We start from the raw sequence: 25943 nt of genomic DNA on the forward strand, positions 1-25943 counted from the left end.
GATGTAAGATAAAGTGCTGCAACAGACACTGGTACAACACTTTTATAGTTTAAAACAAATGCCAAATATTGAACTTTGTAAATCAGTGTGTTTTTGTTCCACAATGAACAGTACAAGTACATAAATGACAGCAGCTTTATAAACAATAATACTGACCATGCAGTCTTCCTAATTACATTGCATGTGTACTGAATATAAAACTGCTTGCATTTTACAAGTTCGTAAGTAGAATCATCCTAGCTGCTGTGATAACTCCAATAGTTTTGAGTGTAGAAAATTCAAAATTGTGGCCTTCAAGTTTTAACCATGTACATTAGTGCCTTGATTTATGTGAGGGTTGTGTTCCCACGCACATTCACATAACTTGAATTTCATATAAGTCGGGGAAGCGGCTTTTTCCCCTGGCGGAATGCATGATCTGCAGCTGGGAAAGCAGCAGGAGCACCTGGAGCTTCTTTTGAAAGGTACGTCCTGGGGTTGCAGGGCAGGCGGTTGGGAAGGGTTAATTGGGAGGGGGGTTAAGCCCGGGGTGGGTTAGGGCTGGAGAGGGGGCGGGGTTGGAGTTGAGCAGGGACCATGCGGCCCTGCTGGGGGTGTTGAGACAGTTGCGGGGGAGGTGGAGTGAGCCAAAGCTGGGCACAGGGGATGGTGAGCTGGTACTGAGCACTGGTGGAGGGGGGATACAGCTGTCAACAAAAGTGCTCCATTCTGCTGATTTACTGTCAACAGAATGCTTGGGAATCTGGATGCTAGTTTTCTCGACAAACCCTCTAGTGTAGGCGTAGCCTAACTGTGTGTGAAAATAGTGCAACTGCCTAAATGCTAATCTACATATCTAATCGGATATCAGTGTGCAGTTATTTAATTTTTGTAGCATTTGTGATAACTACATGCAGAAATTAAGCATACACTTACTTACTTAGACTTAGGTCCACCTGTGCCTCTGGGCTCATTGGGCTACAAGTGCTCGCCAGCGATTTCGGTCGGCTGCAAATAATTCCGCCTCCTCCCATGACATACCAATGTTTAATAAGTCTTCCTTAAATGTGGTGCGCCGGGTCTTGAGTGACCTGCCTCTCTTCTTTCTTCCCTCTGCCGGTATCCATCTCATTGCAGTCTTTGGGTGCAGTTGATCTGACAGACACAGAACGTGTCCAGCAAACGGCACTCTGCGCTCTGTCATGATATCCTGCAGTGCCCGTGAGCCACATCTTTGTAGTATCTCCTTATTGGTAACGCGATCGCAGTAGGTGACACCCAGGATCTTTCGTAAGCAACACTGGTGGAATACATTGAGCTTGCATGCTACTCTTGACGTTATTTTTCACATTTCGCTAGCATAAATGGCGACTGGCATGACGAAGGTGTTATATAGTCGAACTTTTGTTGCAGTGTCAATTGTTGGTGCAGACCAAATTGGGCGCAGTCTTTGGAACACTGCTGACGCCTTACCGATTCTGCAGTTAACATCTGCCTCGACACCTCCGTCGTTAGACAGAGTGCTGCCAAGATAGGTGAATCGCTGTACTTCTTCTATGGGTTGGCATCCAACCACTAGTGGTGTGTTTGTCTGAGTGTTCCCAACCCACATCAACTTTGTTTTATCACTATTTATCCTCAGCCCCATTTTGCTGGCTTCTGCTTCCAAATTTGTCATCATGCCTTGCAAGCATTCACTCATTTCTGCTAGCAGTGCAATGTCGTCTGCAAAGTCTAGATCCGTGAGTCGACGCTGATCTTTCCATGAGATACCTAGAAGTGCGTCACTCATCGCCTTTCTCATGATGAAGTCCACCTCCAGAAGGAACAAGAATGGAGACAGGGCACACCCTTGACGCACTCTGGAGTCAATGTTGAAGAAATCTGTCATTCCATTATTGGTCCTCATGCAGCAACCAGAGTTTAGATAAAGATTTTGGAAGATGTTGATGTAGTGTTGTGGGATGCCATATGTTCGCGCTATGTTCCATAATAATTCTCTATGAACGCTGTCAAATGCCTTTTTAAAGTCGATGTAGTTAATTAACAGCGGCCGTTGAAACTCGATACTCTGTTCGATGACATTGCACAACATGAAGTTCTGTTCACTACACGATCGTCCGCAGCGAAATTCGGCTTGCTCTTCATGCAGTGTTTTATCCACCGTGCTCTGCAACCTCCTGAGTAGGATGATGCAGAAGACCTTACCTGGGACCGAAAGGAGCATGATACCTCTCCAATTGTTACAATCAGTGACATTCCCCTTCTTTGGTAACTTGACAATCATTCCCTTCCTCCACTCTCCTGGGACGCACTCTGTTCTCCAACGTTCGTTCAATAGCCCTGTCAGTTCCTGCACCATGGAGTTTCCACCATACTTCAATAGTTCAGCTGCAATTTGGTCTAGGCCAGCAGCCTTGTTGTTCTTTAGCGCCTTTATGGCTCTATGTGTTTCCTCAATCGTGATCATGTCTAGGTCTACTTCCAGCTCGTCAGGGAGATTGAAGTTACTGACATCGTAGGTTGCGGTTGGGTTCGGTTGATTCAGTGTTTCTTTGAAGTGTTCTATCCAGTGCGCATCTTGCTCTTCTTTACTGAATAAGATCTTCCCATTCTTGTCTTTGATGGGAGCGTTGCTATTGCTTCTTGCTCCTGTTAACTCCCGGACAATACGATATAGTGTCTTGGTGTCGCATTTCTTCGCTGCCTCTTGTGCTTCAGCACCTTTACGTTCTAACCATTCTTTCTTGTCAGCACGACAACTTTTCTTGACTCTACGATCCAGCAACTGGTGCTTCGCCACAGCTTCCGCTTTCTCACCTGGCGACTTTGCCTGATCTCTTTGCCTCTTCACAACCTTACATTCGTCAATCAACTGCCAGGTCCTGTCCTGTATCCAGCATGCTTTTTGTGTGCCTCTCCTTCGACCAATCATCTCTTCTGTGATCTCAGTCACTGCTCTTTTGAACTACATCCTGTGGTCTTCGACTGACGTTTCATGTTGCATTTGTTGAAATTGGTTTCTAAGTTTAAGTTTGTACTGTTCAGCTATGGCTTGGTCTCTTAACTTTTCAACTACATAGGGCTGAGCTGTTTGCCATTCTTGTTTTCTTTTAAGGCGAAGACAGAGCGATGCCATCAAAAGATGTTGGTCTGACCCAACATCAGCTCCACGGTATACTCTCACATCTAGTAGAGCTGGTCGCCATCGTTTGCTGATGCAGAACTAGTCTATTTCATTGTTAGTGATACCATCAGGTGACCGCCATGTTTTCTTGTGGATATTCTTGTGTGCAAAATAGGTGTTTCCAATGCACAAGTTATTCATGCTACAGAATAGTAGTAAGCGCTCTCCATTGTCGCTCGTTTGCGTTGATGATCCATACGGGCCAATCACGTGTTCCCATCCCTGTCTTCTGTTATCTATTCACGTGTTCATATCACCTATGAGTAACTTAATGTCATGATTGGGAACATCACTGATGGTGTCTTGTAAAAGATCATAAAACACGTCTTTTTCAGCTTCGTCAGCGTCCTCGGTTGGTGCATACACTCAGATTATTGTAGTTTTCGCGCGCCTTGACTTGAATCTCGCTGTAATAATACGTTCATTCACTGGCTTCCATCCAACCAATGCCCGTGACGCTTCCTTACTTAATATCAGGCCTACGCCGTGTATATGCTGACTATCGTTCCCTGAATAAAGAATGGTTTTCCCATTACTAACTAGCCTATTACTTCCTGTCCATCTCATCTCGCTAGTGCCTCAGATGTCCATTCGATAACTGTCAAATTCACGGAGTTATTGCGCTAGCTTTCCACATTGGTATAAGGTCCTTACATTCTATGTTCTAATTTTTGTTGTGGTTTTGGCACTTAAAATTGAGCTCTGCATCAGGTACTGAGCTTCCTTTCGGCTTTCATCCAGCACCACCATAAAAAAGGAGTCAATACCTTCTCACCAAGTTAATTTTTGTTTATTTTGTTTGGTTGCACTTGTTGTTTCTGTAGCAATTGGTAGGTTTTACGGGATCGAGTTGCTAGCCTGATGCCCAACCTTCCTCCTTTTTCATCCGGGCTTAGGACCGGCAATGGCATATGCTGCATACACAGGCATACACTGCACAAACATAATTGTATGCATGTGGTTTAGGAAACAAACCTAGATATGTTATCCCACTTACGAGCTCACTGGGAAAAAAATACAATAGAATAATTTCTTTCTTCTTAAAAAATTATATTTCCCAGGTTTATATAGAAAGTTTATGGATCCCTTTTTCTTGTCTGTTTCCCAAGATATGAGGCCTGATCCTCCACTCCGTTGCACAACTTTTATGTTGTTATAACACAAAGCTCACATAACACAGTGGAGAATAAAGCCAGCTAATTCCTCTAATCCTGAAATTATTACTGCTACCTTACTTTGATTTTCTGTAGTCATCAATGCCCTAAGAACAGAACAAAGTACATAAAAAGTACAATTTATCAAAAGTTAAGTGAGAAGAAAAGTACATTTGGTGAAAAAGACTCATTTATATTAATATTTAAAATTAGTTGTAATCTTGTCCATTTCTCTGAAAACAACAAATGCAGAATTGACTTTTTCACCCTAGTAGTCATAAAAGCAATTTAGCAATGAGATCCTTCATATGGCTGTAGCCCTTTTTCTTCTGGGATGGTGAAAATATATAGTGAGAGCACAGGGATTCCTATTAGGGTGAGAAAATGTTGGATAAGAATGCATAAGCAAAGCTGACATGATCCATTACATGGTTGCCTAGGGAGCTTCTGAGAAGGGTGAAATATGCATAACATTGCATACCATGTAATCCTAAGGAAATCCTTTTTAAACCTTGTAGGAACATTACCAAATCCTTCTAAATTAAGTTTGTGAATGCAATTAATCCAAAATTGTGGTGTTGAAGCAGTTTACCCTGTTCATGGAGCTATGAACCTGCCCTGCTCTGCTGAAGCTTATATACCATCCACATAGATACAAAGTTAAATCACTCTTTGGTTATTAGCCCATAATATAAATGCAGCATTTATGGTATGAACCCTTGTTTGTAGAAAGGCATTTTAATTCTGTTATCTGTATACAAACTGTAATATTCTGATTTACTCTGTTGTTGAGTGTAATAAAATAAATAGCTATTGTAAGTAAATTAAAAAGAAGCGGAAATAGGTTTCTGGTAAATCACAATCAAATCTTCATAGTTGAAATAGAAATAGAAAGTTTAACTATATTATGATTTCCAAGTTAAGTATGGACTAGTTTGTATTTTTTTTTTAAATATTGCAGTCAAGATAAAATGTAACTAATCAACAGTATAGCATTATCTGATACAGTAAAGCCTTGAAATACATGGCTTTCATGCAGGTTAAGCAGAACTTGAAACTGTCCTGCGGCTGTCAGCTTGCCTAGCTGCCCAAAGCTGCAGGCAGTTAGGCAAACAAAGAGCCCCTTCTCCCTGTCTTCCCCAAGCCACACGAAAAGCCACACCAGTCTGTTCTGGTCTGGCTATGGTCTGAAGAAGTGGGTCTGTCCCACGAAAGCTCACCTAATAAACTATTTTGCTAGTCTTTAAAGTGCTACTTGACTGCTTTTTGTTTTGATAGTGTATAGACTAGCACAGCTTCCTCTCTATTACTATTCACTGGAACAGCGAGTGGCTGCCATTATGCAAATGAGGTATATAATATGTAAATCAGCACTTTATTTGCATTTTCAATTGGCTGCATTTGCATTCCCCTTCCCAAAGGGGAATGTAGTGTAAATGCAGCCTGTGTGTAGACAATGTATTTCAAAATATCTAAGACCTTTTTCAAAATACACTTTTGTCTGTAGCAGACCTATTTTGAAATAGGTATTTTGGTATATCTTATTTTGAAATAAGGCTGCTGTGTAGATGTAGCCAAGGTAACTAATAATTATGCTAATTATGGAATCATTCAGTAATGGCCCCATAGTTCATATAACCAGCCCCTAATAGCTGCACTGAAAAAATGTTTTAACTAAAATATTTTGAGAATATACTTATTATAGTAAAGAAGAATTTTTAATTTTTGAATCCCCCAAGTAAATTTTTTTCAAATGATTTGATACTTACAAGTGAAAGTTTTAAAATGTTCTATATTTTTCATTGTTAAAAAAGATTTATTACAATATATTTGTGTCAAATAACATCAAAATCCAACGTTTGCTTACATACTTTGAAGCAATTTATTTATAAAAATGATCGTATTGTCTCCAAGAAACATATACGATTTTAGAAAAATGCAGGAGAAGAAGAGAGGTGTCAGATGAGTTGATTATGAGAACCAGAAAATTGTTGCAAAAAGTGTAATCTTAAACTGCGGAAATTTTGCAGGGTTGGTACTACCATACTTTTGCAAGGCAAAAGCTTGTTTTTCACAAGTGGTGAGCATATTGTTCAAAATCCTAAATATTGACATATTAGTAATAGAATGTTAATTATTATATTAAGTAAAGATTTAATCATATTGATAGCTGTAAATCATGTCTCTGCCTGAGCTTCTGTCTTTTCTTTACTACATCAATAATCATCCTTGGCAATCCTTATGACTGCTTATTTCATAAATTAGTTCTCAATATATTAATCATAGCATAGAATACTACATAGTAAATTAATTGTGAATTACCTTTCAAATACTCAGAATCATACTTATTTTCTAAAGGATCTTTATGCTATGTTAACTGCCTTTGTCCGCTTGCTGAACTAGGATATCTGAACAGATGTTCATTTAGTTTGGCACATGTTGGTTATGTGTAAACCCCAGGAGGTTCAGTACTTTTGAGATACCAGATCTGAAACCTGGCTTGACTGGGTTCTTACCATTTTATATTTCATTAGGAAAACACTCAGATAGAATATCTAGATCCCTCTCGTTTGAAATGAATATTTGACAAGACTTACTCATTCAGAAATAAATTTAAAACTTCCTTGGGCATAAGAAGGGGCCTCACAAACCAGCTTCCATAAATATTATCAAATCTTATGTCAGCTGAGTTTTATTTGAGTCAGGATATTGCCACTTCCTTATTGAAACCACTCTTGAAGATTCTCTGTGCACCTGGGTTGCAATTTTCGATACAGCTCTTTCAGTAGCTAAATGATCTGGTGCCAGAGCCTTCCATGGGCTTTATTGGAACTGGTCAATTGACCTCCTTAATCCCAGTTTTATTCAGGCTACATAATGTGTTATTTATCTAGTATAAGCAGAATAAGCGGTCCTATATTACCTGTGAAGTTCTAAAAATAAACATTATACAGCACTATCACTTGTTGCTGGAAGTATTTTTGTATAAATTTTCTTTCAGCAACAGGGTTGTAATCCTGAGATCAAAAGAAAGTGTTCCATTTCCATCCTCTCAGCTCTACTGGTTGTTTCAGTTGCTCTTAAGATAACTTTTGTCTTTTTAAATTCATATTTCATATTTTTATTAAAGAGGACTCCAAAACTGCTTTATTTTCTTATTAAACAGAGCTGAAGGCCAGTCAATCTGGAAGAAGTGTCAGGAAAGTATAACAAACACCATTTCTGGACAAAATTTTAAGAGATATAAACATATTCCTAAATCACAGTTTTTGACTTGATGGATGAAAGCATCTCAGGTCATTGTAAATTAAATCTTACCATATGTTATCCTAAAGGTAGTTTTCCTTGGATTAGAAAGCAGAGCTGGAGAAAAGGGAATATCTCAACACATATGAATACCCTGAGAAAATGTCTGAAAATGTTCAGGAACAAAGGGACAAAGACCTTCTTAAATTGCATAGTCATATTAGGCAATATCATGTGCACTTCCAAAATTATTCTGGGAAGTTTATAGGCCCCAAAGGAATTTTCTTTTGTTCTAATATTATAAACTATTAGAGTTAGTTGATCACAAGATGAAGTAGACTAAAAAATTAAATTTGGAACAGATAAGATTAGGGGAAAAATAGTGACAAAAACCCCATGCTGCCCTCCCAAATAACTTCCCAATTCCACACCAGACACTTGGCTCCTGTAGTAGGCTGTACCTCTCTGACATGTCTTTGGTGAGAGGTTGGGCACTGCTTTTGTGTCAGAGGGCACAGCTATGATGGTCAAGGCATCCGTCCCCTTATACATAGCCTACAAAAAAGCAGAGCCTGAGGATTTCAGGAGCTAAAGAGAGAAAAGGGGGAAAAAAAGTATAAACTTTTCCTTCTGAGAACACCAAGGCTGTGGCCACACTTGGCCAAAACTTTGAAATGGCCATGCTAATGGCAAAATCGAAGAATACTAATGAGGTGCTGAAATAAATATTCAGTGCTTCATTAGCATTAGCATGCCACCAGCCACGGTGCTTCAAAAGTGCCACTTTCAAACACACACGGCTCGGTGTGGCTACACGGGGGTCCTTTCCGAAAGGACCCCACACATTTCAAAAGCCCCTTATTCCTCTCAGCTGACTTAGCATGGCGATTTCAAAGTTTTGGCCAAGTGTAGCCACAGCCTAAGGCTCTCCAGTTAATTCCCTAATATATAGGCGCATTTCCCAGTGATCTCTGAGTTACAACCTGCTCCTTTAGCAAATCACCCACAATTAAACAGGTACCCTCCCTTTTAAGGACCTGGCCTCCTCCAGGCTTGACACATCTCATGGGTGTTTAAGGGCTAGTGCTCACTGTGCCCAGAAGACCTCATTAACTCCTCCCTGATTGGGATGGGAATCTGCCTCACCATGGGCCCATTAGCACATATGCCTCTTCCTGTTCATAATTCCACAGTCTAATGTAAGGTCACACAGTAAATTCATTTGGAGAAGGAAAGCTGACAGAGATGAGCAATTGCCTGGGAGTGTATCACTTAAAATCAACCCAGGAATAATTTAATCCAAAGGATAACTAATATATTAAGCCATTTAAAGAAAAACAAAAAAAAACAAAAAACAAAAACAAACAAAAAAAAAACCAAGCAGCTCCTCCAGGGTATTTGCATGCTTAAAGAGACAGAATACAGAAAAATGAGTCTTTGCCAGTTGGAGATATGCAGAAACAGCTAGCAACAACTCTATGCAGCATACTTACATAGCATTAAAACCATTGCAAGTGAATGATTGTGCTGTTCTGAGCTGGGTCCACTTCTCTTGAATGTTCTGTGTCAGAGTTGTGTGTAGATGGGAGCCCTTCAAAAGGACACCCCTGACTTCAAAAGCCCCTTCTTCCTATCTGGTTTTAGGAAAAAGAGGCTTTCAGAGTCAGAGGGGTTGTTTGGAAAGGCCCGCATCTACACAGGTGGCATGCGTTCCAAAAATGGCACTTTTGAATTGTGCGTGGCTGCTATTTTGCTAATAAGGTGCTGCATATTTATGTCAGCACCTCAATAGCATCTTCCAAACTGCCTCATTAAGATGCCCCTTCCGAAAAGAGGGTATAGATGCAGGTTATATGTCCTCTCGAGAAGATACAAAGAGAAGGGAGAAGGAGAATTTTGGATGAAGACTCTACTGTTTTTACTTGAGATAAGAAGGTTGTGCTTGCAGGCTCATCAGATAAAAACATGGGGATAAGCCTATATTTAAAATAACAGCACAGATGCATCATAAGAGCCAACAAACTTTAATAATAGAGCTTCCTTATAGTTCAGTATTGCAAAATACAAAATGGAGGTCCATCAGAGGCGGTGGATGAAGCTTCCCCTGAGGGAGGCTAGCTCCCCATCCCACTTCTGCCTGTAGTCCCACCCATACTCTGTCCTACACTCTGCCCTGGGTTACATCCCCTTCCTGGTCCATCTCCTACCCATTCCTCCTCCTCCGCACTGCTCACTGCATATGTCCCTCCTCTCCTATTATTCCGGAGACAGCAGGAGGGGCATGTCTCACTTTGCAACTGGGCAGCCTAGGGCTGGGTACTAGGGCTGGATTTCTGAGATGTTGGCAGTGGAGAAGAGTTTTCTGCCCAGCTCTACAAGCCAGGGCCATTATTAGTTCCTCTCTCTGGTGGTAGGAGCCTGGCTTAGGCCTAACACCTATGACTAGTGGTGGAAGAAGCAGAGCTCCTGAGCCCTGCTGTGAGTACCTTGTGGGAAAGCTGGTAAGACTCACTCCAGTGTACTACCAGGGTATCTCCCTGGGTGGCCAGCCCTGAGCCCCTTCACTCAGAAATCCATCTCCTGCATGGCTTTGGGCAAGGACCACCACTGCCATCTCTGGGCCCATAGCTGGCACCAGCAGTGCAATCACCAGATGCAAATGGTGACAGGAGGGTGGAGTGAGGGTGGGGAGGTGAGCAGAGAGAATGGCAGAAGGAGGGTGCCATGGAGGGAGGAAAAGTGGGGAGATGAGGGACACAGTGAGTGGCCACAGGGGCTGCGTCTACACGTGCACGCTACTTCGAAGTAGCGGCAGTAACTTCGAAATAGCGCCCGTCACGTCTACACGTGTTGGGCGCTATTTCGAAGTTGAAATCGACGTTAGGCGGCGAGACGTCGAAGTCGCTAACCCCATGAGGGGATGGGAATAGCGCCCTACTTCGACGTTCAACATCGAAGTAGGGACGTGTAGACGATCCGCGTCCCGCAACATCGAAATAGCAGGGTCCTCCATGGCAGCCATCAGCTGAGGGGTTGAGAGATACTCTCTCTCCAGCCCTTGCGGGGCTCTGTGGTCACCGTGGGCAGCAGCCCTTAGCCCAGGGCTTCTGGCTGCTGCTGCTGCAGCTGGGGGTCCGTGCTGCATATACAGGGTCTGCAACTAGTTGTTGGCTCTGTGTATCTTGCACTGTTTAATGAAAGTGTGTCTGGGAGGGGCCCTTTAAGGGAGCGACTTGCTGTTGAGTCCACCCCGTGACCCTGTCTGCAGCTGTGCCTGGCTCCCTTATTTCGATGTGTGCTACTTTGGCGTGTAGACGTTCCCTCTCTGTGCCTATTTCGATGTTGGGCTGAGCAACGTCGAAGTTGAACATCGACGTTGCCAGCCCTGGAGGACGTGTAGACGTTATTCATCGAAATAGCCTATTTCGATGTCGCAACATCGAAATAAGCTATTTCGAAGTTGGGTGCACGTGTAGACGTAGCCAGGATGAACAAAGGTGCGGGGAGGGCTGGGGGAGAGGTAGGAAGCAGCAAGGGGTGGCAGGGACCTGCAGAGAAGGGGATGGAATGGAGGAGAAATGAAAAGAAGCAGACAAGCAGTAGTGGCCAGTGAGGACTTTGGGGAAGGGGAAAAGGAGGGGGTCTGCCTCCCCTGACCTATTACACCCACCATGCAGGAGGTCCATAGCAAATTTTAGATTAACCCACACACCTTCTTTTTGCCTCTTTGATGTACAAAAACTACTCTTCTCAGTATTTGCTACAAGACTTTATCAGCTGCTTGCATGTGTGCAGCACTGTTTTAATTAGCCTTAAGATTCAGGGCTTAGATAGAATGGCAGGGATCCCTAATTACGATCACAAACTGGTGATCTGTCCAGAAAATGAGGAATGAGTAAGTAACAGGCAAGCAGAGTCCAGTGTTAATCACAGACAGGAGCTGGAAGAATGGAAGATAAGCAAGCAGGTTTTTCACTGAAGTTTTGTATCTCGAAGTTACTAAAAACAAAACAATTCCTCCCTACAACCACCACTTAGATTTATCAATAAACTTGAAGACTTACCTTGTGTTGCTCAGGTCCTTCCAGGCAGGGAGTGGTATGTGGAGGGGTGCAGGAGTCAGCGTTGGGAATTGAGGATGGGCTCATGAAGGGGTCCAGGGAAGTGGGGAGGGGTGCGTGAGTCGGGACTGGAAGGCGAGGAGGGGCTCAGGGCAGGGAGTGGGGATGCAGTAATTAGGGACTGGGAAGAAGGGAGCTTGAGGAGGAGATGGGGGCTCATGGAGGAGGTCAGTGGCTCAGGGCAGGGAATAGCCTCTGGCTTCTCCATGGGTTTGGGGGGGCCATGCATTCTACCTGCCGGCTTTCCCCCAAGGCCAACCTAGGATGGGAGGGGGCCAGCATGCACCCCTTGGAAGCATCTTCCTGGGGGTCGCCTGGGGTGGCAGAGACTACATTAGCTGCCCACAAGCACTCCACAGAGCTCGCCCAGGGCAGCTGCGTATCAGCTGACAGCTGCTCCCCAGGACAGACCGGGATGGCAGAGGCCTTGCTACCAGCCAGCGGCTGCTCACTGGGGCTGTTGGTGCTCCCTTGCAGTCATGCGTGAATATAACTGTCCTTGCTCTCAATCCTCTCCCTTTCCATTTAGTAAGAAACAATTGCATTCCACGCACATCCTATTATCCTTGCACAGCCAAACCCTGATCTTGCTTTAAGTTGTGCTAAGAGGAAGCTGCATACTAAATGTGGTGGTCCTAGCTCTCACCTTTTAGGAGGAGTTCTTGAACAAACAGACTCAGATGGACAGACAGACCAATGCACATTTCTAAGATATATAGTAAGATTGTGCCAATTTTAGACATACACGTATTTCTTACCAAAGGATTTCGAATAGATGCTTTGTGTTAAAATTGACTGGTGCCTATGAGTGCCCTTGGTTTTTTTAAAAATTGAATTTATTTAGGAATCCATGGTATTTCCTGGAGGTCTCATATGCAAGAAATATGCTTCCTAAGCATTATCTATAATCATACTTTCCATATAGGGGGAAAAACTGTTGTATTTTTCCATTTTAAGAGACCTAAGACACTAGGATTTAAATAATTGCTATTTACAAGATAGCTTTGATAAAAAGGTCCAGGATTATCTCTTTAGCAACTTAGAGCCAAAGCTGCATTATTGGTTTGAAATTAAAAGGGCTTTGAAATTCTTTATTTAATTAAAAGCTACTGTTATTATGGAAATTTCTCAGTGCAGCTGTTGTATGAGAAGAAAGGTTGCACTCTTCTCTGTCAGTAATCCCTTTAAATCTCTGACATGATTCATAGCTTCTTATACACTGTCTGTAAATTAAGCAGCACTGGCTGCTTTCCATAGGTAAAGGTTATTTATTTACTATCTTCACTTTCACCTCCATAAACAAGTTATTCAAGAGCACGGTAGCAAAACCTGAACTGGGGGGACGAAGCAATGACAGAGTTTCCTTTCACGCATTTTAATTTCGTTTCATCTTTTTTTTTCGGATCCCTCATTATTTTACAGTTCCCAGAGAAATGTGATGGACACTGCATAGGAAGACACGAATCCTGACTCAGTCTGCTTAGAAATTTTTGTACTTGACAGAGCCATCATGCATGACAGATATGAGGGAGGGGATAGATTAAAGATAAAAGTAATTGACTTTTCTTACAGATACTGGGCCTGGAGGTCTGGGAGCCGGGGCTGGGGCCACCACACTGCCTGGACTTCTGAATGCTGGGGCTGGGGGTGCTAGCTCAGGCCCAGTGCTGGGGCCTCACACCCATCCATCCAGCACTGGGACTGGAGTGATGGGGAGTGGGGGCTGCTTTGGGCTGCTGTGGGCAAGGAGGGTTGCAGGGCAGGGGTGGGCCACCCATGCCCAGCATCGGCACAGAAACCCTACCCATGTATGGTGGCCAGCAGCATCCAGAGCCCGACCCCAGCTGGCCACCCCATTACCAGTGTACTACACAAATTGCTTTCATTTTTTTGGGATACAGTGTTGCTGAGTTTGGCCACGGTTGGGACCAGGCTCATGAGGACACTGACATTCTCAAACCTGTCTTGGGGAGAAGATCCTTCTGGTTGGATGCCTTCCCTACCTGTGTACCTCCTGGAGCACTGCAGCCAATGAGGGCTGCTGCTGCAGGCACGTTGAGCCTTCCCCACCATAAGAAGCACCAAAAGACATTTTGGGTTGTGGGTGTGGTGGGGAAGGAGTGGCCCACACCATTCTCATGCGGGTGGTGAGGAGAGAGCAGAAAGAATATAGCAACTCCGAGTGCCTTTGCTCTCCCTCTGCCCTTCAGGTCATTCTGGTCTTTGTCACTCTCCATTACACTCTATAGGATAGGTCCTCTGCTTCTTGATCACCTGTCTGTCCTGGCAACAACCCGCATGGGAAGGAGAAGAGGAGAAGAGAGTAAAGGGCCCCAAGAGTTTCTGCCCCCAGGCCTGAGAGTGAACAAGGGAGCAGAGGGAAGGCTGGGGGAGTTACAGATATAGGAGCTGAGGGGGGTGCCTAATTCATATTGGGATTGGAAGGTGGGTAATAAATTGAAGCATTGAACTCGGGGTTTTGTGGAGAAACTTGGTGCTCCTTACCATCTCAGTCAGGCAGGGAGAAGGCCTGCAAATTTGGAGACCAAAATCTCCTTGCTCTGTAAATTCAAGAGAGTGAGTGACAGCAAGTGTCAGACATGTTGTGGATGGGCTGAGGGAGAGTTCAAAAATCAAATGGCAGCTACCAAAACATGATGACATGTGTTTTAAAAAAAAAAATATCATGATATCTGGATATTTGGGCTTGTCAGCCCTGTAGACGGGGATAAAGGTACAGCAACAGAATCACATCATTATTCAGGTTAGACATATTTGGGCACTTGTGTACATTTTTTGTTTTATTTTATTTGTTTTGTTTTCCTTGAGAATGTTTACAGCTTGAGCAGTCCTTTGCACTTGTCCTTTTAACTTTGGATATCTTGGACTCTATGTGGTGTGCCTCCTCTCTACTCCCCCACTGTGCTTTGTAAAACCTTTACATTTCATAGGAGTACATATTATGGATTGATGCAGGCTGAGCATGTTTCTCTAAGGGTCCTAGGCATGACCTGTGACCCATCTTTCTCCCTGTTTGGACTGAGAGAGCAAGTGATGGAGAAGTAGGCTGCTTTTGGTAGGAAGGATAGCTGGCATAAGGACTGGCCCTATGTCTGGAGGTTTTCCAGAAACTGGAAAAGGACTGGTGGTAGTTTCCTGCCATAAGAAGCAGGAAAAAGCAAGAGAGGAGTCCTAGGGCTGCACTATAGAAGGATATTAGGGAACGTAATAGCAGAGCTGCCCCTTTCGGGGCCAGAAGTCTTGGGCCTGTCAGCACTCCTCCGTTAGTCTTTGCTCTGCTACACCAATGCAGAGTTGGCCACCAGTAAAAGAAATTCAGAAGGAGAGGGCTGGCTGCAGGGAGAAGCAGATGTATGTGAGGAGCTACTGCAAGGGTAAGCAATATTTTTTGATGGTGGGGGGCAGCACAAAAAAGATTTTGGTAAGTATCTAGGTCTGCACTTTTCTATGAAGGATGTGCGGGGTTTGGGATGGAGGATGGATGCAGAACAGAGCTTGGGGTGGGGTCTGGGATGCAGGAGAGAGTGAGATCAGAGAGAGAGAATGGGGTGAAGGAAGGGTTTGTGATATGGGGCAGGGTCCTGGAAGAGGTATGAGTGCAAGAAAGGAGTCTGGCCTGTGGGAGGGATGTAGGAATAGCAGCAGGAGCAGGGTTTGAGAAGGAAGTGTGACTGGGGGAGACGGGGAGAAGAGTACAGAGAGTTTAGGTGGTGACCTGGGGTAGGGAACTGGGGTCCGGGAGCAGGTATGGGTGCTGCAGAGGATTCTGGCCTGTGGCAAGGGTGTGGGAGCAAGTATAGGGTTTGGAATGGAGTTGGGATGGGGTGCCAGAGGCAGGTTCTGGCCAGGAAGCACTTACTTAAGCAGCTTCTATGCAGCAGCACTCTCAAGCAGACTTCCCTGCCTGCCAGCAGCGCCAGACAAAAACTGGCCAATAGGAGCAGAGAAATGTTGCTTGGTTTTGCATGTGAAGCTCTTCTCACCCTGCAGTGTAGAGAGCCCCAGGTTGCAGCCAGGTGCTTTGAGCAGGTCTGGTCCCTGCCATAGGGGCAACTGCTGGCCTGGTTAAAAAGCTTGGTGTGCCAGATCCTGCCTGTCCCTGAGCTAGTGGCTTGTGGAAGGCTCCAGGTTTGGGAAGGAGCCGGGAGTGACCCAGAGGAGCCAGGGAGGAGGGGAGAATGAGAGAGAGAGAGAGAGAGAGAGAGAAGAAGAAAAGTGGAGTGTGGTGAGGTTGAATGTGGACCAAACAGATTGGGCAGAAGTGTTTGTGTATTGGAGAAAGGATGATAGAGCTCTGGGCCCAGTCTGAGACAGGGGCAAAGACTCTATGTCTTGTAATTATTTCAGACTTGTAAGGACTGGAAGGGATGAGCTTCTTATTAATGCAGTGGCTGCAGCGCTAAGTATAAGAGGGGGAACTGAGGCAGACTGCTGCAGAGTCCACACTTAGCCATGAGAGGATGTATTGGGAATGGCAACTCAGGAACAGGGAGAGCTTTATGCACTGGGGAGCCAGGTAACAGAGGACTTACCCATGGACAGGCATTGTAGGAAGGGACACTGGGAAACAGAGAAGTAGAGTAGCCCTGGATTTAGCATAAAGTCTTGCCTCACAGTTCAGTGTCAAACTCTGATATAATAAGCGTCCGCCATGCATGGCACTAAAGAACGGTTTAGGAAGTCCTTACACAAAGAGTGCAGAGTCCGGGGAGGGCCAAAATAAAAATCTGTTTTGTGTTTGATTCCAAAAAGGGAAGGCTCTTGCCTTGACCAGAAAACCAAAAACCACAAGGCCCCATCAAGCTATCCTATAGTAAGTAAATGGAAACACCAGATTATGACACAGGGAAACTGAATGGGAAGTGATACTGAGCAGTGATGGGTGAATGGAAACAGTGATGCATAAAGATAAGAACCTTTCTTAATGGGCAGCATTATGTGAAAAGACTGAAGTCTGAGGATCTTAGAGCTCTGATTAATTGAATTTCTGATGATTACTTTGTTTCATGTGGAATATCGAGGGTTGACTCAATTCAAGTTAACTTGAATATGAATCGAGTTTAAGTAAATAGACTATGCCCTACACTAAAAGAAAATAATTTATATTTATGCTTTTGCGAAGTTTAGTTGTAGCACAGAACATCTGAAAAGGATGAGCCAGCTTCATCAATATGCACTGACTGTATAAGGTGTGCATAAGAGATAGTGAATATTGGTATATCTAGCTTGTTATTCTGAAAGCTATTTATTCTTCCAAAATTGGTTAAAGATGTCTGTCTCTTCTCTGGCACAATTCAGTATCAGATAGCCTTTATAAAAGCAATCAAGTGCTTTCTTCATGGTCATTAGACTCTTTACTACTTTAGTTGAGTCTAGCCATAACTTTCAAAAGTGCTTAGTGATTTCTGGTACCCAACATGAGACATCATAATGTAGTCTGACTTTTGGAAAGTTCGGAGCACCCCCCTGCCCAGTGAAAATCAGTGGACCCCTGTAGCCAGACAACCCACCCCCCACTTCTTTCCCCCTTCACTGTAACTACTTCAAAGCAGAGATGTGCTAAGTTGTCAAAACCATGAGAAGCACAAGAACATAGATAAAGGGGACAAGCAGGCTGTTCCTGGAACCAATGGCCTCGGGCTACCCTTGAACAGTACTGATAAGTGATACACCCACATAATGTTCCAGGAGAGGAATCCTACGCCCATGTGAAAAGAATGTTCTGTCTTAATGATTCGGCTAACACTCGTCTATCTTCACCTAACAAATGCAAATTAAACTAGTAACTGCCTTTTAAGACTGGCGTCACTGAGATGTACCAGCACAATTGGTGTCTTCAAATAAGGAAGGGTGTACATAACCAGAGGGGTATAAAGTAGGGCCAAGCAGCATACATGAGCTGAGCTGCAATTGCCTAACGTGCTGGTCAGGATGGACCTTTGCCTCTTGAGGTAAGGGGATGCCCTCCTCGTACTCTTCTTCCCGAGGGATTGAGTAACAGACGCTGGTAACGCTGGAGTCAGATGATGCAGGGGTGAAAATTATACCTGCTAGGTGTTCTTTTTGCGCACATTTAATATGCTAGGTATATTGAATTAATGTTGTTATAATCAAGTCGTTGTTGTTGTAACCAAAGTTGAGTTTGTATTGTGGTAACTGAAGTTAAGCTTAGTAGTCCAAATCACCTGTAAGTTTACATCTCTTACATGCTAAACCTTTTGTTATAATAAATCATAGTAACCATTACGCCTGATTCCTCCAGTAATTGTGTCAAGCCAAGCACAACTAAAAGAACCTTAGCTGTATTTGGCTAATTGGCCTCTTGGGATCAGTGGTACTAGTGTGCTGGAGACTGAGCATTGAGTTTGGCAACCTGCCAAGGGGCAAACTCCCGGGGTATCCGTCAGCCACGCTGGCTGTCCGCTGCGAAGGGACACTCTGCCCTAGCAGTTAAAGACTCGGATGAAAAGGGACTCCTTCCGGTTCTAAGTGGTACCCCGATTGGCCATTCCTCGGCTGACAACCCCCCTCCAAGGTGTGTAAAGTCAAACACTGACAAAATTCAGTTTCTAAAACTCACATTTACATTACCACTGATCAATTTGATCTTCATAAGGAAACCCATACTAATAATCAGATGCTGAGATCTTATGCATTGCCCTTACCAATCCCTAAGTATTATCCTGATGTGGGCTTTTAGTTTAGCATTCCCAAAAATTTGTTGTATTAAATAGCGTTTTATCATCCAAGATGAGTAGGTTTTCACTAAGCATATGTGCTGTACTCCTCCATGTTCCACACTGCTGTCAGCTTCTATAAACCAATGTTTGCCACATGGAAAAGATTGTCTGGTATTTGGCGTGTGTTAAACTAGTTCTATTGTATTTCTAGGGGTACTCAGAATTTTGTGGATTGGTAGCCTGCCTTCTACCTGAAATTTTCTACTAGTTTATACAAAGGCCTCAACAGTTATCTGACACGCCGAATAAACTAAGTAAAACCAGTCAGCCTCTCTACCCTTGTAATAGAAAGCAATAAAAATAGAAAGGCTTGAAACTACACCCATGACATAGACATATTTTGGCTTTGTCCAGTGGGAAATGCAAGTTCCACATCTGTTGCACTCCACTACGAACCTTTTCCTGGAAGTTCAGATCTATGGGCCAGATTGCCAGCTGGTATAAATGGGCATCTCTCTAAGGAAGAGAGTGGAGGGATGTTCATTTACACCAGTTCAGAATCTGGCTCTATAGACTGCTAACACCAGCACCTACACTGATCAGGACTGTTACAAAAGTTGCAGCCTCTGAGGTGGCTAGGTCAATTTTATAGATCAATGTCAACAACACTCAGAATTGCTGCTAGGATCAAACAAAACGTCAGTGAAGTTTTTAAATAATTGGTGTAATATGCTCCCTGTGGGTAATACATCCAAGCAGGTGCGCAGCTTCATTTCGCCTCGGCTGTATCCTCCAAGCAATCTACAAACAAAGGGTAATGATAAATTGAGTTGGGAGGGAGTTGTTTGAGATACCATGGGGACTAGTGTTAGAAATGGTCTTATTTAACATCTTCATTAATGATCTGGAAGAGGGATTAAGCAGTACATTAATTAAATTGGCAGATATTATGTAGAAGTAATTCTAAGGGTCCTAGATAGATTACACACATGAACAGATATTAACAAAACACAGTTCAGTTTAGGGGAAATGTAATCTCATAGCCTGCAGCTATCTCTGAGTCACTCTGCTATTTGGTGCTATTTTCCAATTTGTATATCTAGTATGTTTGAACACTGTTGAATTTTATAACAAATATTAACGACAAAAGAGAAGCAGCAGCTACCACACAGGATAGAAGAAAAGTGCTCATTTAGGAGATTGTGGGGGGATGAGGGGGAAGATGGTTTCTTGCTTTTGAGGAGGAGTTATTTGTTCATAAAATCCTCTGGTAACTCTAAGTAACAAGAAGGAGAGGGGTGCAGCTTGAGGGCCCCCTAGTTGTGCAGTAGAGGAGGTCTTGCCTGGCCAAGGACCTGAACCTTGGGCCCTTAGGTTAAAAGTCTGGTATGCTACTGACAGAACTAGTCAAACTCACCAAAGAAACCTGACCTAGGTTACGCTCTTCAGAAAAAAAAAAAGTCACTATAGATATTTCACTTCAGTTCTATAGACCAAGTGGAAGCTCTATGGACATATATTCACCTATAATCCACAGCTCACAGATGGCATTTCACTATCACTTGAATGTAGTTTGAGCCAAATCAAATTGAAAGTCCATGCTGGCCAGGCAGTGGGAAAATAAAGAATCTGTATTTTCAAAGATGAAATTTAATCATATTCTTATATACCCCTGCAATAGACTGGGCTCCTCACCCTAGCACTGCAAGAGCTGAATTATGCTAGGTGGGTCCAATCAGCTAATTAGGCTGCAAGCAAGGGAGATTTAGGCTGGAGGCAACCAAATAAGAGTAGGCTCACCTGAGCAGAAACAGGCAGGGCCTGTATTAATCCAGATAGCAGGCTGTAGGAGCTACTGTTGGAAAAGTCTACAGGCAATTAGATTTGATATTTCTTGAGTGGAGGGAGTGTGAAACTCATAAACCTACAGAGGAAGGAAGCTAGATATCCAGGGAAACAGAAGCAGGAGATGAAACTATAGCTGCTTGTTATAGAGTCCTTGAGCTTAAGGCTACGTCTACACTAGCCAAAAACTTTGAAATGGCCATGCAAATGGCCATTTCAAAGTTTACTAATGAAGCACTGAAATGCATATTCAGCTCCTCATTAGCATGCGGGTGGCCGCGGCACTTCGAAATTGCTACGGCTCATCCAGACGGGGCTTCTTTTCAAAAGGAACCCAGCTACTTCAAAGTCCCTTTATTCCTATGAGCAGATGGGAATAAGGGGACTTCAAAGTAGCTGGGGTTCTTTCAAGAAGGAGCCCCGTCTGGATGAGCCGCGTGGCAGCGAGTCGCGTCAATTTTGAAGTGCCGTGGCTGCCCGCATGCTAATGAGGCTCTGAATATGCATTTCAGCGCTTCATTTGTAAACTTCGAAATGGCCATTTGCATGGCCATTTTGAAGTTTTTGGCTAGTGTAGACATGGCCTAAATCAGTGTAGAGGGCAGGCCTGGGGTCTCCTACTAACTAGGGTGAAATGGCCAGGGTGTTGGAGGCAATAACTAAACAATAGCTTTGAAAATACTGTAAATTCCCTGTAAGGGGAGGACTTTTACAACTTGTCTGGAAAGTCAAACCACAGAGAGGAACCTGCAACCTCAGGAATGGGTGAGGTAGTAGATTTTTCTTCTTAAAATCTCTGCTTTCTAGGGTATAGTTCCCAATCCTGTAAAGATGAACTATATTAATTGTACTTAGATGTACAATCTTGCAGTTAGATGTATTAAAATGTATGTTGTGTGGAACCTTACTAAGTGATTCAGGTAATGCTGGATAATTGATCTGTTGCATGGTGTGTGTGTGTGGTTTTTTTGGGGGTGGAGGGGTCACTCCAGTAGTACTATCTGCTAACTTCATCAAGATATTGAGTAGGACTGGATCAAAAGCAGCTCCCAAAGGGATCTGTTTTGCAAAGGGAAACTGTGAAATTGCCCTGGTTTGGTAATGATTTGCTTCTTAAAATTATGGCTTGCGGGATCTCAACTACCAAATTCTAATAATTCAATATGTACAGTGTTTTAAATATCTACTTTGATTTTAATCAAATGTCATAGCTTAAGCATATTGGCTGTGGCCACACTAGCTCCTCTTTTTGGAGGGGCTATGGTAATGTGGCACTTTGGGATATGCTAATGAGGTGTTACCATGAATATGCTGTGCCCCATTTGCATAATGGTGGCTGCACGCACTTCAGAACTTCTGGTTTCGAAACACAGCTGCTTGTGTAGCTGGGGGCCTTTTGAAATGACCCCCGATTTTGAAAGCTCCTCATTCCCATCTAGTTTTGTGAAGAAAGGGTTTTCAAAATAAGGGGTTGTTTTGAAAGGCCCCTGGCTGCACAGGTGGCTGCATTTTGAAACCAGCAATTTCGAAGCATGTGGGGCTGCCATTATGATAATAATGTGCTGCATATTCATGGTAGCACCTCATTAGCGTATCCCAAAGTGCCTCATTACCACAGCCAGTATGCCAACACAATGGAGCAAATATGTATCCTTGTTTTTTTTTAAAAAATAAAACCCTGAAGTCATATTTATAGAAAATATTAGAACAAATTATGCTAAATAATAAGTCCTGTATGACTGGTTCAACGGTGTGGCGTTTGTGTGTGTGTGGTTTTTTTTTGGTTGGGAAGAATCAATATGAATACTTTGAGCATAATTACCTAGATCATCCTATTTACCCTCTTCAAATATGGGCACAACCACAGTTTAAAACAACAATTACTTGTTAGCTGCTCAATCTTTATTTTGTGCAATGCCAACCGATGACAAGGTTCCCAGAAAAACAAAAGGAATTTTCATTGGTGCTGAGCACATACAGTTCCCACTAACTTCAATTTGAGTCGTGTGTGCTCAGCAGCTCTCTATATCAAGCCCCTGGACTCTCAAATCACAGAACGCAAAGCGTCCTGACTTGTCAGAAGTCACGAATATATGAAATGTGTGACAGACTTGTAAAGATTGGCCATGTTGAAGGGCTTAATACAAATCAAATGTTTTCTCTGCAAAAATCAGGAAGGCACTGAGCTGTGTATGTATACCCTAGTTATAGTGTGCAAGGAAGGCATTTCACTTAGAAACCGGTTGTCTTTATGAATCAAAGATAACTCACCTCCCAGAGTGTGTTGATTTTTAACGGTAAAGAATGTATCTGTAGCACACAATTTTTTCCATTCTTGTGGTGCAGGAAAATATACAGTGGCTATAATCATGACCATAGAAAACAGGCTCATGATACAGCAGCGCTCTCAGGAGGAAGTTGGAGTTATAGCAGAGTCTGAGCAAGCTAAATACCGAGATTTTTGCAAGTGTATCTGTCAAACAGGAGAAAGCTGGAGAAAACAAGAAGGTGACAGGTTGGGCAGAAAGAGAAATAGCATAATATAAAGTGAGTTAATGATCCTAGCAATTTCTAACCATTGAGAAGGTAAGGACTGCAAGACAAGATGGCACACTGTGATTTATGGATATAAAATGGGGGGTCTGGAAAGAGGAGGTAGACTGTGAGAGAAATTCCCAGGAGGATCTAAATGAGCTCCAGTGTTCAGGTTTTCTAGTGCTGAGCATTAATACATTAGTTATAAAGAGTGTTCCAAGTAAAAGATTTGCAACATTATGAATACTTACTGCTGTCAATACAGTAAAATTTTTAAAAAGTGTTTTCTGTCTTGTGCTGCTTCCTGACAGATGCTGCTCCATTGCCTTCCGTGTGTGTGTGGTTTTTTTTTCTTCTCATTTCTCCTAGACTAGGAGACTCCAGCTCAAACTTTCTATTTCTAAGGGATTGTCTATACTGCAAAGTCTTTTTGGTGAAACTAATGTTGATGCACAAAAATCCACAAAAGTAAAATTACTAATGGTGTTCACACTGGCTCCCTCTGTTGAAAGAGTAACAGAGAGGAAGCAGTGCTAGTCTATACACTATCAAAACAAAAAGCAGTCAAGTAGCACTTAAAAGACTAGCAAAATAGTTTAGCAAAATAGTTGTTGAAATCTGTTGAAAGATTGTGCCCATGACAGGGTGAAAAATGCACGTTGGATAAGTGTCCCACAGTACCTGGTGACGACATGTGTCACTAGATGCTGTAGGATGGTGGAACAGAGCCCAGCACATCTTGGGACAATGGGGGGAAAAACGAAGTCCTGCAAAGCACTGTTTTGTGTCTCACCTTTCCAATAGTTTCTGGCTCCCATTTTTGGTATTTTGTGATGTGCACTTCAATATCTGCAGTGAAGAAAGATGGATCCTGCACTTCTCCTCTATACTCTAAGTGTTACAAGGACATTGCATTTGGCAGTATGGCTGACTGTGAAGTTATTAACTGGGGAAAACTCACAGGTACCCAACCTTCTGCATGATATGGACAGCAGCAACCTATGAGTGCTTTTGTCATTCACAGAGTAGCTGCATAGCCTAGACCATCATTTGTGAGCTAGAGAAACCAACACTGAGTGTTATGCAGATGTGGCTACAGAACTCTAGAATGGCAAGAAACCTTCTGGAGCTGTCTGTTGAGCTGGCCTTGACCTGTGGTAGCAGGAAACCAGAATGAGAGCTGCACTCTCAGTGGAGAGGCATGTGGCAATTGCTGTCTGGAAGATGGCAACTCCAGACTGCTACTGGTCAGTTGTAAATGAATTTGGTGTGTTGAAGTCTACACTTGGAGTTATATTGCTGCAAGTGTGCACGCTAACAAACCTCCTCCTGCTACAGAGGACCATGACTGGGAAATGTGCATGAAATAATGCATGGCTCTGCAGAGAGAGATGGCACACAAATTCCCATGTTTGCACCAGGCCAACTTGCAGTAGAGTACATCAATAGGAAGGGATAGTTCTCCATGGCCTTGCAGAAGCCTGTAGATCACAGCAGGCGTTTCGCAAACACAGCACTGGGTTTGGAAAAGTACACAACACAGGCATCTTCAGGAACAGTGGCCAATATAAAAAGCTGTAAGTAGGGGACTTTCTTTCCAGGCTGCAACACTGCAATTGGGGATATAGAAATGCCCATCATTCTGGGAGACATGTTTTACCCTTTGCAGCTCTGGCTCTCCAAACTGTGCACAGGACACCTGGATGGCAGTAAGTAGCATTTTTAACAGGCTGAACAAATGTTGCATGGTAGTCATATGTGCCTTTGGCAGTCTGAATGCACATTAGAGGTGAGTCTGTGGCAGGCTAGACCTTAGCGAGGGTGGTAATCTCATGGTGGTAGCCGCATGCTACAGTTTGAATAATCTGAGCATCTAAGGGTAAAATGTCTGCTCAGGCATGGAGCACTGAGGCAGAACACTTGGCTGCAGAGTTTGAGCAGCCACACGCTAGAAGTGTCAGAAGAGCCCAGGGGGCTGCTGTTAAAATCAAGAAGGCACTGAGAGAGCACTTTGACAATGAGGGACACTAGCATTTATCAGACTGAGTTGCTTCCCTGGTGCATCTGAGGCATTATTTGACGGCCACATACCCATGCAAAAAAAGTACTTGGGACTGAAGTGGTATGTGAATTTGTGAAACATAAAATAATGTTTTACTGGTCCACAACTTTCCCTTTATTGATTTAAGAGAAAGTACAGTGAAATGCACAAATGTGTGTAAAGAAGAGGCTTGGAAAGGTAAAACCTTAGTGTGTATAGGTCCCAAATTGAGGTGGGGAGAGTGAAGGGGAAACTGAAGAGTCCCACAAAGTGAAAGGAATGTGTGAGCATAGAGAGTTGGGGGTTGCATGAAAAAGAATTGTGCATGTATTGCAGTGAAAGTCAATGCTGGGTCTGCTCACTCTGCTGCAGTGTTAAAACTCTAGCATCTATGTCTGCTCCTCCATTACTTTTATCATCTGCTCCAGGGCATCCGTAGCAAAGCCTTAATTTTCATTTCTGTCTTGCCTGTTGGTGTCCCAGCATTCCTTTAATCCCCCCCTGCTCTTTAGAGGAGGACTACAGCACCTCCCTGAATGTTATCTTTGCTGTGTCTTGGCTTCTCTCTTTATCTGCCAGGCCCAGTTGGTAGAGTTGGGTGGCATATACGTCGGCATCAATGCAGCTGTGCAAGGAACTCATTCTAAAATCATTCCATGCTTTTCCACAGGGGAAAAAAGTGGGCATCATTCCAGCAGACATCCCACAGCTGAGGGTAAGCAGGCTAGTCAGGTGCACTGCATGCTCATGGCTTTTGCCTTGGTCCATAGGCAGATCGCCTCTCTGCTGCTTCAGTCCCTGCACAAGTGATTACAGAATGGAATGGAACAGTATCCTACAGTGATAAATCTGCACTGCCCTCTAACTTGCGGCAGAGGATTCACAAGTCTTCTGGGAAACTTTCCAGAAGATCTCTGGAGAATTCCATTGAGATCTCAGTGTCCATCAACACCATTTAGCAAATCAGAATGTTTGTTTCAACAGAGTACAGACCAGCTCACAGAAACCCAGCCTGTCTCCTACCTTTTAATACCTTGCACCCACCTCTGCACTCCAGGAGCCACAGCCAGTTACCCAGTGTCTCCTCTCTCTCTCCATTGAAAGCAGCTGCTGAGACTGGCTGTGCACCTCAGG

General features: G+C 43.5%; 1 pseudogene; it reads right to left on the reverse strand.

Annotated features, from left to right (window-relative positions):
* Window positions 1–857: 857 nt before the first annotated feature.
* Window positions 858–25943, reverse strand: part of LOC142012911 (uncharacterized) — a 47543-nt pseudogene continuing 22457 nt past the window's right edge.

Source organism: Carettochelys insculpta, chromosome 4 (assembly GCF_033958435.1).
Source record: "Carettochelys insculpta isolate YL-2023 chromosome 4, ASM3395843v1, whole genome shotgun sequence".
NCBI classification, from domain to species: Eukaryota; Metazoa; Chordata; order Testudines; family Carettochelyidae; genus Carettochelys; species Carettochelys insculpta.